The 14,040-nt window shown below is 43.9% G+C and overlaps 1 protein-coding gene across 8 annotated transcripts in view; it reads right to left on the bottom strand.

Annotated features, from left to right (window-relative positions):
• The window catches only part of DGKG (diacylglycerol kinase gamma), a 201,404-nt gene extending 188,369 nt beyond the window's left edge, over positions 1-13,035 (bottom strand). For 4 of the 8 annotated variants that reach the window (XR_012507846.1, XR_012507847.1, XR_006726462.2 and 1 more), the window contains exon 1: positions 12,694-13,032. The gene's annotated coding sequence lies outside the window, so the exon portion shown is untranslated. Of the gene's footprint in view, positions 1-12,693 lie in introns of all 8 variants that reach the window. The other 4 variants (XM_045519747.2, XM_010959201.3, XM_045519746.2 and 1 more) reach the window with 3 other exon arrangements.
• Between the last annotated feature and the right edge of the window lie 1,005 nt (positions 13,036-14,040).

Here is a 14,040-nt window from a genome sequence, read left to right as displayed (position 1 = left end):
ATGAAACCACCACAATCAAGATAGCTAACATTTCCATCACTCCCCAAGAGGAGCAAATTTCAAATTCCCAATTTATCCCTTCCCACCCCCTTTACCCCCTGGTAACCATAAGTTTGTTCCTTATGTCTGTGAGTCTGTTTCTGTTTTGTAAGTGTCCTTTTTTTTAAGATACCACATATAAGTGAGGATGTATGTTCATTCTTGAATGTGAAGGAGTATATGTCCATTGTGTCAAGCTCCTTACATCCTCAAAATTCTTTATACACTCGTTTGTTTTTGTCCCTCAATATGTTGAAGATTGATAGAAGTAAGTTGTCTCTCTCTGTGATTGTATTTTGACAGATTTATTTTACATATTGTGATTTTTTTGTTATTTAGAATAAAAATATTCATATGTAGTATGTCTTTTAATGGATTGTATCTGTTAGCCACATTTAATACATCACTCAATGTTTCCTGCATTAATTTCTACTTTGTCTAATACTAATATTTCTCTTCCTTTTTCCCTTGGTTTACGTTTCCCTGGTAAATGTATACTCTTTTTCCCACTCCTTTCTGTCCCATTTTGTTTAAAACAGCATATATTTAGAATTAGTTTTTGCCCAATCCATGCTCCTTCATCTTTTAATAGAAATGATCAAACCATTCTCACTTACTGTGATAATTTGTTTGACCTCACTTCTGTCATCTTATTTTATACTTTAAAAAAAAAAATGTTTCCTTGCTATTTGCTGTATTAGGTTTTAACCTTGGCTATAACATTCCAAATCTTCCTCCTAATTTTGAAGTTAAACATGGCACTTCTAGTTTTATATTCATCTACTCTCTTTCTTATTTAAAAATTTATTTAAACTTATATTTCTTTAACTATGTCATCAATGAAACAATACTCAATGTCAACCATGATACAAAATGAGGAAATCTGCTCTTTATGGTTTTTTTTATTATTATTAAATTTCTTGTGTATCTTTTTATTTAGAATGATTTTTGACAGTTGCATTGTTTCATAACCATATTAATAACATTTAAACATTAAGTCTATGTTTGGTTTCATTTTTCACCTCATATCTCTTTTATCACATCTTCTCCATTCCTAAATTTTAATGTTCATCAATTTCCTTATTGATCAGAGTATTCTGATGAATACTTTTTTCAGTAAAGGATTCCAGAGGTCTGTTTTCTGGGTACATCATTTTTGGTCCGAGATTATATTTCCTTTTACTTCACAGATTGCTGAATACAGACTTCTGAGTCACAATCTTATTACCTCAAAATTTTATAGTCATATATCAACTTCCTTCTGACATCTGGTGTTACAGAATGTCTAGCACATGCTTTTTTTTTTTAATAAAATATTACTTTTCTGATTGTATAGCAACAGATTTTTTTTTAATTCACATAAATGACTTTCACTAGAATATACTTTTAATTTTCCCTTGTACACAATGAACTATTTTGAACTGAAAACAGGAAAATATTTTTCTATATTTTTATTATAACTCATCTTCCATTTCCTCTTCTCCTGAAAAATGCTATCTATTTAGATTTAATGTGCTGAATTCTAGCCCCCATTTTTTTTCACTCATTATTTCATTTCTTTATGTTTTCTATCAGTACTGTGAGAATTTACATTCATCTTTAGTTTTCTGCATTGTTTTACTGTTCATGTTTCCAGTGTATGATTTTAACTCTGTAAAATATTTTTCATTTTAAAGGAGGTCAATTTTCCTAATCTCAAATTGCTCCCTTTTGATAGTTCCTGCTGCATCCTCTTAAATCTCTGTAAATACAACTTGGAGATTTTCTGAAAAGGTTTCTCCCTTTTTAAAAAATACTGTTTATTTATTAGGGAGACATTAGTGTTGTATTCTGACTTATCTCCCTAATTTTGAACTACTAAATATTGTTTTCATAAACTTCCACCATGTGTTGAGTGAAAGTGAGCCCCACGGCCCATGACCATGTGTGCTCGCCAGCGCATGTCCGAGGAGGCAGGAATGCGATTGAGATGTGTCTTCCATCAGCTACCTACCTAGCACTCCTACAGCCCCTGTCACTTAGCTATACCTATATTTACTTTTCTAAATGGTGGTAAAATATACTTAACAAAATTTACCATTTTAACCATTTTTAAATGTACAGTTCAGTGGCATTAAGTATATTCACATTGTTGTTTCAAAACCACCACCATCCATCCACAGATGTATTTCATTTTGAAAAACTGAAATGCTGTACCACTAAATGATAACACCCCCTTCTTCCCTCCCCATCAGCCCCTGGTAACTATCATCTTACTTTCTGTCTCCATGAATTTGACTATTCTAAATATCTCATATGAGTGGGATCACAGCATTTTGCCTTTTGTGATTGGCTTATTTCACTTAGCATAAAGTTTTCAAGGGTCATCCATTTGTAGCGTTAGAATTTCATTCCTTTTTGACACTGAATAATACTTCATTTTATGCATATTTCACATTTTGTTTACCCACTTAGTCAATGATGGACACTTGCGTTGCTTCCCCCTTTTGGCTATTGTGAATGATGCTGCTGTGCTCACGGGTATTACAAATATCTTGTCACGTTCTTGCTTTCAGTTCTTTTGGGTATATACCCAGAAGTGGAATTGCTAGATCATATGGTATTCTATTTTTAATTTTTTGAGGAACTGAGATACTGTTTTCCATAGTGGTTGCACCATTTTACAATCACACCAACAGTGTACAAGGGTCCCAATTCCCCTATAGCCTCAGCAAGATTTATTATTTTCTGTTTTTTTGATAGTAGCTATCCTCATGGATTTGAAGTGGTGTCTTATTGTGATTTTGATTTGCATTATCCTAATGATTAGTGACATTGAGCATCTTTTCATAAGCTTATCAGCTATGTGTTTATCTTCTTTGGAGAAATGTTTTTCAAATCCTTTACTTATTTTTCAGTTGAACTGTTTGTTTTATTGTTGTTGAGTTTTGCGAGTTCTCTATATATTCTGAATATCAATCCCCTTTCATATATATGATTTACAAATATTTTCTCCCATTCTTTGCAGCCCCTGCCACCTTAACTTAGAAATGCTGGTGAAAATCTGGGCTCCCACCCTACCGCTCTGGGTCTGGGCCTCCAGCCCCTACCTCAGAATCAGAATCTCTGAAGGGAAAGTCTCCAGTCAATTCTAATGTAAATGAAAATTTGAGAACTGCTGGGCTGGGTGCTGCCTTGTGAGCATTTAGAAAAGCAATGATCCACCACAGAAACAAAACAAACAGAAGAAAACAGAACCAGATTCCTAAATACAGAGAACAAACTGGTGGTCACCAGAGGGGAGGGTTTGGGGGATGGGCAAAATAGGTGAAGGGAATTAAAAGATACAAACTGCCAGGTATAAAATAAATAAATCACAGGGATGGAATGAACAGCAGGGCGAATCTAGCTGGTAATATTGCAACAACTCATCGTGGTGACGGGTGATGACTAGACTTACCGTAGTGATCAATTTGTAATGTATATACAAAAGCTGAATCGCTATGCTGTACACCTGAAACGAACACTGTATGTCAACTATACTTCAATTAAAAAAAAAGTCAAAAAACAAAAACAAACAAAAAAACTAACAAACAAAAAAGAAAAGCAATGATCCCTTTGAACTAACTAAGGTTCACTCAGAAGTCATAGCAGGTGATTTTTAAGTCTTTTTGAAGGATATGTTAGTTATGTAACTCAGAGAATGTGACAGACAGAGGTTGTAAACACAGGATATTTGACAAAGTTTCCCATGAGCCTTGCAGGCACGAAGGAGAAATATCTGTTGAATACAAAGACTGGGACAGTGTGCACAAGGCCATGGCCAGAGTGTAGTGTCCAGTGTAGGTTCTGTCACGTTAAAGCAGTTTTTAGAGAAATTGTAATGGAGTCATAGGAGATTTGCCAGAGGAGGTAAGGAATTAAAAACCCTGTAATTTGAGAAATCACTGAGGGAACTTCTTGTGTAACAATGGTTCTTAACTCTGCTAAGTACTGGTGTCACTTGGGGACCTTTAAAAAAAAAATGCCCAGGCCCAGCCCTGACGCCAGACCAATTAAATTAGCATCTCCCGGATAGGGACCCAAAATTGGTAGTTTACACAGTTTCGTAGGTGATATGTTGAGAAGTACTGGTCTAGAGAAAAGGACCATGTTGATGAATTTGTGAAGTTCTAATGTGGAAAAGGAAAACAAGAATTTCTGTAAAAACTCCTATATTTGACCATTCACCTGGCAGAGGTGGACACTGACCCAGCTGGGTCAGCAGATGGCTACCAGTACAGCTTCAATGCTTTGAGAAGTCTCCTCCCCTTGTTAAACAGGCATGAATCTCCTTGACGTGGATCTTTCAGATACTGGCAACACACGTATCAAGACAAAATGAAAACTGACTCTCCCATGATCTCATCAGCTCTCGGCTCTCGTGGTTTCACCAACCACTTATATTCAAGCCTCCCCAGCCTGGGTCTCCAGCCACATAGCTCTTCTGTCAATGACATCTCCATCTGGACCTCTCACTGACACTTCAAATTCAGCATGTCTCAGACTGAACTCATTAATAACCCTGCTCTTGCTCCTGTCCCTTGATCCTGGATCAAGTGGCCGATGGAACCACTATCCTCCCAGATATGTAAGGTAGAAGCTTGGGAACTGCCCCAGGCTCCTCTGCCTCCCTCGCCACCTTTCCCACCCACTTGCTTATCAGCTTTTTCCTGATTCTGTCTCTCCCTCCATCTGTACTACCTTGTTCAGCCCGTGTGTTACCTAACTTCCCACAAAAGCCTCCCAGGTGGCAGCCCTGCTTCCTGTCTCCTCCGCCCCCAACACCGCAGCTAGAGGGATTGCGTTAAGGTTAAAATCTGACCACGTCAGTTCCCATTTAAAATTTCTCAGTGCTCCCTTAACTGTCTATAAGACATTCTTTAACTTGGCAGACAAGACCCTCCTGTCCACATCTCCAGACTCATCTCATATCACTTCTTAACGTGGTTTTTTGCTCCAGCAACACTGTAGACAAGAACTGCCTCTGAGCCCTTGCTTATACTGTTCCCTCTACCTAGAATGGGTTACCCACACTCACTTCTTCACTTAACCTCTAGCCATCCCTTCAATTTTAGCTGAAGCCCATCTGCTTCAGAGAGCATTAACTGACCTCCTTGGTCCAATCCCTTCCTAGGCTGGGGAGGTGACCCTGCACTGATGCTCATCTAAAGACAATGCTGCATGGTTTCTGTTTCTGGCTCTGTTCTACCTGGTTCCACCTAGCTCCTGGAAACCCAGGTGGTCCTATCCCCAGAAACTAGCCTATGCCTAGCACAGAGAGGGTGCTCAATACATATTTGTCGATTAAACGCTGGCCAGATGATTGAGTGAATCTACTCAGAAATGTGTTTGCCAAGATTTGCATGATTTAAGGATTAGGAACAGTGAGGACTTTGGGGCAGAGCAGGAATTTCCCCCGTTTATAGAAACATATGGCTACTGGCTTTCTACTGTCAGGAAAGATCATGTTGTGATCAAAGCCTGCTGGACATCCTGGCATGAGAGAAGGGCAGGACTAATTTCTATCAGTGGGTGTCCTGGGGTCAGGTTCTGGGGAGCAAGGACATCCTTATTGATGAGAACTTGGGATGGGGCATCAGATGATAGCACCCGTTTTGTGTGGTTGTCAAGGATGCTGGAAGGAACACTCTGGCTCTCTGGGGGATTAAGAGAGATTTCTCCAGCTCTTTCGCATTAACTGAAAAGCAGAGACACCAAGGCAGCTGGTAAAGTGCTGTAGGCAGCTGTCCCAGAGCAGAGAGGTGAAGAAATTCTGCAAGGAATGAAAACTCTGGGGTCAAAATATTTCAACAATTTCAGCATCTAAGTGTAAAAGTGGCATTACCGACCTCTGGCCACTTGGTACTTTCACACCAGATCAGCCAATAGGAAGGTGAAAACTTGGTTCCTGTGTAGATGGCACTGTTTATGCTGTAAGCAAGGAGAAAACTCCATGCAGACCACACTGAAAGGAGTGACGGGCCCAAATGGTTAGCTGGGCAGGCAGATCCAGGATTTGTCAGCTGCTGCATGGCCACTGAGTTTTATCTTTCTTCCCTTTTCTTGCCACAGCAGACTCTTACTTTTTAGGGCCTCTGTTTGGTGAAATCACACTGGTGAAACCACACTAGCCACATCAGGCCGGTAACATCCATGCTCCCTGCCTCACGCCTATGATTAGAGTCAGGAGAGATCATGGATATGAATACACTGCTATCTTCCAAGTGTGGCACATGTGTAAAGGACAGTTATTATTATTGTGATTTTTATTATTAAAAAAGAAGAGTCTTTTCTTACTTTGACCTTTTCTCTCTGTGCACCTGTCCTGTCATGGAGAATTTTTGTCTCCATTTTCCACTTGGAAAATAAGTTTGCTCCTCCTTTCTCCTTTTAAGTCATAATACCAGGAAAGAATCTTTAATTCTTACTGAGACATCAATGATTAAGAGGCTAATTCCAAGGGAACAAATGGACATTTCTGCAGGAAACAAAGCCTTAGGCTAGAATTGAAGATGGAAAGAAGGGGAAGTCCCTGGAGAAAGCACTAGGGAAGAGTGGTGACACCTTGGTGACTGTCCTGGATGTGCGACCCCACACAGGACACTTCCACTTTAGATGGAGAAGCCTGGGAACAAATGCTTTCTTGGTACCTTCTCTGATCTCATTTTCAATGATGCTAGAGACTCTGAGATCTGCCTTAAATTAATACAATCTTTTTGCCTAACTGAATAATATCCCAGGGTGCTAAGACAACATGCAGTTGAGAGCACTAGACCAGTCTCCTTAATGTGTTCAGAATCATAGAGTAAGGAAGCCACCACCACCAACCACCATTACCGTGAACTACCATTACCATCATCACCAACTACCACTATCATCATCACTGTCATCACCATCACCATCACTACCACCACCACCACCACCATCACCCTCATGGCAAATACAATTCTACTTTTTAAAATGGAAAAGTAACTTGTGAAAATTTCTTAAGGGGTTGATATTAATCCCAGGAGACATTGTGGAACAAGATATGGAATGAGCTTTTAGGACTGGAATTGTGATCTCAAGGAACCAACACGAGTTAACTGCTAGTGGTTTACGTCAGAGTAACAAAATTGCCTCTTTGACAAAGTTACCAGGCAGGCAGATCAGGGAAATACCAGTGATGGAGAGTATCTGGACTTTATCGAGACCCTTGATAAGATTCCTCTGATAATCTTTGGAAAAAAATGAAGAAATGTATACTGATAGGTACAGTAAGTTGAACAAACGTTCTTAATAAGTGCTGTTTATTTATTGAATTAACATCTATCTCTCAGGAACATATAGTGGGATGCCTCAGAACGCTGTCATGTTCATCATCTTTTTGATGACTTAGTTGAAGAGGTCATACTCATCAGATCAGGAAACCAGCTGGAAGGGACAGTATTAATACTAGATGACAGAACCAAAGCCAGAAATATCTGAGCAAGTTGGCAAGATAGACTGAATTAAACATGATAAAACTGGGGATAAATGCAAGGGCTCTGTATTTGGGTCCCAGGTAGCATGTATACATGTATGGCAGGTGTGGGGGCGTGAGGGCGGGAGATACAGTTCAAGAGCAAGTTTAAGAGAGACGTGGGGTTTTTTCAGCTGATACTAAACTCAACAGATGTTACTAGTATAGATGCCTAATTCAGCCTTACAGAGTTTTGACAGAAACAGGAGATGTAGAATGAAGGGAGTGATAATCTCACTCTGCTTGGTACTTGATTAAGCCTCCCTTGAAATTCTGTATTCTATTCATTAAGAATAAAGAAATTAGACAAAACTGGGGCAAGAGTGATACTGATAGTGAGGATGCTGGAGCCAGAGGCCTATGGGGCAGGATGGAACAGTGGGAGGAGCACTGGCCAGGGAGTTAAGAGGCAGTTTATGCCAATAACTGGCTGTGGGATCCTAATCAAGCCAGCATTTCTCTCCCTCCAGGGCTGACAACAGGCCTCCCTGAGGAGGAGCATGGGTGGTGGCGGTTGGCTGGCCTGCTCTCCCAGGTTTTGTCCCTCTGATCAGGTCACACTGTCCCTACCTCACCTATCCAGGGACAAAGCCTCTGGAGCCTCCATGCAAAATTTTACATTCTTGAAATGCCATTACCATTTGCAAATTACACCAATATTTCCCTTGGGAAGCCTTCAGAAGTACCCTTTCTCTGACTTCCTGGGAAGCCAAGAGGATGACAATTCACATCTGTTACCACAGATGACATTTAATGAGGCAGTAAAGTAAAAAGCCTAAGAAAATTGGCTTTGAAATCATAGGGGACTGAGTTAAAATTCAGCCTCTCTACTACTAGCTTTGTGACCACTTAAACTTTCTGAACTCAGTTTCCCTGTTTGCGAAGTAAGGTTACTACCAGGCTTGTAGTGATGTGAATACGAAGACAATGCATGTACAAAATATAACACAATGTGGGGCACAGAGCAGGTGTCCAATAAATGGTAGTGCTCCTGCTACATTTACTACCACCGTTCCTCCTTTCCCCCCCTTTGTCCTCCTCTGGCCAATCACTATGCTGGTTGCAGGGGATATGGTGGAAAACAAATTCACACCCCTGCCAGCACCAAGCTTCCAATCTAACCAGCACTGTCCAGTTGAACTTTCTGCAATGAGGGAAATGTTCTATATGTGCATTCTCTAATATGGCAGTCATATGTGGCATTTAAGCACTAGAAATGTGACTAGTGTGACTGAGAAACTGAAATTTTAAATTTAATTTTAATGAACTGAATGAAAATGGAAGGAGTCACATGTGGAAATACACAGCTTTCAGGTGCATTTCTGAGACTGACCAATGTGAGCAGAATAAAGGTGCGCTTGAAAGAGAAATGCACATAAAGTACCTGGAAAATTCTTATTTGTCCATTTATTGCACTGGATTGTTTACTCTGCGTAAGTACTAGCTTGGTGCTAGGTGTGCGGGGCTAGCTGTACCTTCAGGGAATTCTCAGTTTAGTAGGGGGTGTGCAGGTAAGTGATTTCACCATAGGGAGCTAAGTGTATACACAGGTGCAATGAGTCCAGCAGAGAGGGCTCTAACCCAGAATAGCAGTTGTGGAAGGCTTCCCAGAAGGATGTTTTAAGACCTGAGCCGAGTCTTAAATAAGTAGATCTCATAGTGGTGGCTCAATTGGTATGTATTCCTCTTTACAACAATGGACTATATTCCAAGGCTACTAAGCCCACTGCTGCTGGCAGAGGTGGCTATGGGGCAAAAACAGCCCTAAGGAAAACTCATAGCTAGGACCAATTAGTTTTCGTTGAAAATGTCACCTTTGTGTCTTTTTGTATTGCCTAATGCAGTTTGTCTTCTATGGCCACATTTTCTTCACCTGATGACATTTTTTCAATGATGTGTATAACCTTGTTTTTTATTGTGTGACTTGCCATCACTAACCACGAGTGACGGGGAGTTGGGCAAGTGAACTCTGTTTCATACAAAGTGACATCAATTCCCGCTGTGGTTTGGATGTGGGATTCTGATACTTGGTGTAAACAAACAGCTCTGTGAAAATGGCCACTATGTGATTGGCTGGGCTGGCTGAATTTGGCCTGATGGTGATGCACCTTCATAGGGGTGCAGGCTGTTCTAATTATTTGTGTGGAGAAGTGGAATGTTATGCCATGTATATATTTTACACAAGCCAGAGAATTCTGCAATTGATACTTGCACAGATAAAAATAGGTATAGCCTTATATTTGTATGGGTTTCATAATCACACTTGTGTGTATACAGCAGGGTGATGTGTGTGATTCTGCCTCCCATGAAGCCAGAGGGATGCTTATGTGGTCTGGCTTGGTCATGTGAGGCCCTGATGTATTTGAGTTCCCAGAAGTCACCTGCTTTGACTGTGGCAGAACTATCTGGAGGGGATGGAAGTGGAAATTGGTGTATCTTTTTCCAAAACCTGCTTGTCATATACATCAGGAGCCTTAAAACATTCATGCCCCTTGGCCCAGTGATTCTACTTCTGGGAATCTATCCAAAGGAAGTATTTGGAAATGTGTGCAGAAAGACTTTGCCCAGGGATGTTGTTCAGAGTTACGTGTAGTTGCTAAACACAGAAATCAACTTAAATGACCAACAATGTAATAATAGGCAGCCATGAAAATGATGTCCATGAAGGACTTTCACTATGATACTACTTAGGGGAAAAGCAGAGAAGCAACAGCTACCGAGGTGAAGCAACCACCCAGTTGTTGGACAGCCTGGGTTTGAATCCTGACTTGGCCACTTACAGGTGTGTGACTTGGACAAGTCCCCTGAACTCTGTGACGCTAATACTTGCCTCAGGACTTCTGAGAATTAAACGACACTGAATATAAAATACTTAACATATTCAAGGTACATTAGGTACCCAGCAAATGTTGGTTCTCTAAGGACTATACAATTTCAAGGCATAAAAATAGATGGAAAGGAACTATTCTAATATATTAGCTGTGTGGAATCTGAGTGGTGGAATTTTGGGTGGTCTGCTTGATTCTTTGCACACTTTTCAATTTCCCAAATATTCTGCATTTAACATGAATTACTTTTATAATAAAAAAGCATATCATAATGATGTAATAATACAGTAAGATTTTTTCTTTTTTGAGAAAGAGTTTTACCACAACAAAAAACAGTACTTCCCTTCCAGGGAAGGAGATAGGGGCAGCCTCCCCTCCAGGGATGGGCAGTAGAGGGAAGAGCTGCTGCGTTAAGGGTACTTCCCCTGGCAGAGCCTAAGGCGTGCACACCTGGGACCTCTGGGGGTACAAGGTTGACAGGATCCCCCCTCCCACCTGTTGAAGGTACTCCGGAGATTTGAGGGGGAGTTGGAACAGATGTCCTTAGCGGCTTCCTCTATCTCTGAAAGTCTAGATTCCAAGACACTCTGATGTTTATCATTTTCTGCCCATATCCTGGTTGATCTGAACCAAACATGACATGAAATTTTAAGATGGGAAAGACTCATCTACTTGCTTCCCACCCACAGACCCCTACCAGGAAAAAAAAGCCTACAATGTTATGCATAAACTTCAAGGGTGATTGGTAAAGAAAAGACGTATAGGAGAGGTACCACACGTAAGTTAGCTTTCTGGCTGCCTCTTTATTTAATGAGTATAATTCACCTTCGGAAAGGACTCTCTGACAAATACAGCCCTTTTTGACAAGACCAACGACTAAGTCCGTTTCCACATAAGGACATATCCCTGGAATGAGAGGGGCATAAAGCACAAAGGTAGGGTGTGTGTGTGATCAGTCAAGACATTTGTCCCCTGTGATCTAAAACCCTTCGTTGACAACGACGGGTACCCTGTGCTCTAGCAAGTGGCTCTGTGTGGGCCGTATTTTAGACAAAGAATCCCAGGCACTGAAATAATGAAGTCGTTTCCCTCTTTTGAACCAGAGGGGCAGTTCCCAGCCCTGTGTCCTGACCGATGCTCCTCATCAGTGACTCCCCCTGGTCCGCACCTCCAGAACTAAGGTGAGTCCCCAAAGTCCCACAATGAAAGAATGATAAACAGCCCTCCTATGCCCTCCTCGGGACAGCGAGGTCATCGTATGCTAATGAAGCCAGAGGAGACAACCGCCCCGCGCCGGCCTGCGAGCGTGCCCGCGGGTTCGTAGTTCTCCCGCGCGCCACTGCGGCGCAGCCACAAATCACCTTGCGCTGCCGCAGACCCTCCTGCCTCGCCCCGGGTAAAGAGGGAGGGTGCGGGAGGGTCTCGTCGGTCACTCTGAGTTCGGTATCTGGATCGTCACACCTGGGAGCTGCCTCTTCGTTCCTGTCCCGTGCTTTCCTCTGCAGTGATGGCGGGGATGGGGGCAGCGCATCAGAATCACTCGTAGGGCTTTTTCGAACTCCTCAGCCCCCTCCCCAAATTCTAGTCCACTCGTCCAGAGAAAGAAAATCTCGAATATACAGGGTGAGCGGACTGGTGGAGTTTTGAAAAGCCCCACAGGTGATACTAGATGCACGCCTCTCAAGACACAAACACACGCACACGAACACACATCTTGTGACTCCTAGACTAAACAGGTCAGCCGGACGTTCCCTCCTTGACCCTCCTCTCCTTCCGTAGCGTATATCTCTCAAGGTCTCCGCGTTCTCTTCAGCTTCCCGTTGTGCTCCCCTAGCCCAGGGGCTTTGTGGAGTCCCCCAAAGTCCTGGAACCCTGCGGGACGGTCAGAGGCTTTGGCGGCCAGATGTTAGGAAAAGTGTCCCCGCTCTTTGCCTCCCTGTACACCCTGGAGCGCGAACTGGATACCAAAGGTAAGTCTAGAAGGGTCGACTGACCAGTTGCTTCAGCAAACTGCCTGGAGCCAAGCCGCCTCCCGCCCGCACACCTTTGAGGTTCATAAGGTCTTCCGAATAGAAGAGGAAGTCGGTGCCCCACCCCGGCAGCTGCCCGTGCCCTCACCCTGCCAGCGGGGCATCTCCTGCAGGGCTGTGCGGCAGGTGGCACCGTCAGGGTGGGTGCCGTGGTCTCGGCTGCAGCTCCTGCCCCTGGCCGCGGAACTGGCTCCGGCTTTGCCCTCCTTTTCCAAGTTGCTGCAGCTCGCGCCCCCAGCCCGAACCCCCTCCGCTGCGCCGGCCACGGTCTTACCTCAGCATGCAACACTTGGTTGCGCGATTCTGCGGAGCGCTCCTTCCTCGGGGCTTATTCCCTTACTTGGGTGGAAAGAGGAACCGAGAGGCTGAAAGGGGACCGAAGCTGGCGTCTGGGCGTCTTCCCGCCCGCGCAGCCCTCCTGGGGAGGGGGATGGAGCGCGACTAGGTGCCACGGAGCTCGGGCTGCCCGGTTGGGGTTAGGCAGCGCCGGGGGTCTCTGCCGGCCCCAGTACCCGCAACTCCCAAGAGGTGCGCCTCGGCTGCTCACAACTACGGCACTGCGGCGCCCTGCCCCTCGCAGCGGGCAAGTCCAGCTGCCACTCTCACGCGGAGCCCTGCCCCCGGGCGCAGAGCCCGCCCCCGCCACACACCCGCGCGCGCGCGCGCGCTCGCACACCCGCCACACACCCGCGCGCGCGTGCACACACCCCCGCACGCGCATAAATGCGGTGGGCTCGCAGCGAACCCGGACTAGTTTGGTCGTTCGGGCACTTCTCACTGTTAGGGCTTGGGTTTGAGAGGAGGAGTTAGAGGCTGAGGGGTTCGGAGAAGATGCAACAGTGGTGGGCTTTGCAGGGTGCTAGAGACCAGCTGAATCAGAGGACAGGGAATAATTGTTTGACAGATAAAATACTCACATCTCAATGTCTAGGCTGCCTCACTATCTCCACCAAGTCAAAGACAAATAAAATCAGCCAGTTCTCTCCGTTACCTAGGCACTTGGGCGTTTTCTCGAGTGCCCAAATCACTGCCCCTGCCCAGGGGCACATTTCGGTGGCAGGAGATTGGTGGCTGTTCAATCTGAAAAGATTTTTCCCTCTGCGGGTATAGTGGGGACCGTCGCAGCCAGCCAGAGCTGGGCTCTGGTTGCTGAATCAGGTCTCAAGACTGAACAATAATTCCCTGTATCCTTTGCTTTTAGATGACAATGGGCTATTTTCCTGCACAGCAAATAGAGCACTTCTTACCTTAAAAATTCGGAAAAGCACAGAAAAAGGCCTGGGAGTGAGGGATAAGGGATGAGGGCCAACATTGGCCAAGGCACTTCCTTTCCATGACGTGTGTGTCTGCATGGGGTGGCGGTGGTGGTGACCACACTATCTCAGGCATGTCACACCAATACGGTGACTTCTGTCCATTTCACACCACATTTAGAGTCATCAGGAGTTTGGGCTCATCTGTAAAATATGTAGAGTTTACCAGTTTCCACAACTGAGAGTTCTTTTCTGCCAGCAGGCACTGAAGGTCTTCGGGTCAGGACTGTAGCCAAGAAAAACTTTCTGCAGATGCAGAGGCACCAGGGGGCTCTGGGTGTCTGGGCACTTGGGGAAGAAGCCTCAAA

Source organism: Camelus bactrianus, chromosome 1 (assembly GCF_048773025.1).
Source record: "Camelus bactrianus isolate YW-2024 breed Bactrian camel chromosome 1, ASM4877302v1, whole genome shotgun sequence".
Lineage (NCBI taxonomy): Eukaryota > Metazoa > Chordata > Mammalia > Artiodactyla > Camelidae > Camelus > Camelus bactrianus.
Note: the sequence above shows the minus strand (reverse complement) of the source record. Positions and strands in the feature narration are given on the sequence as shown.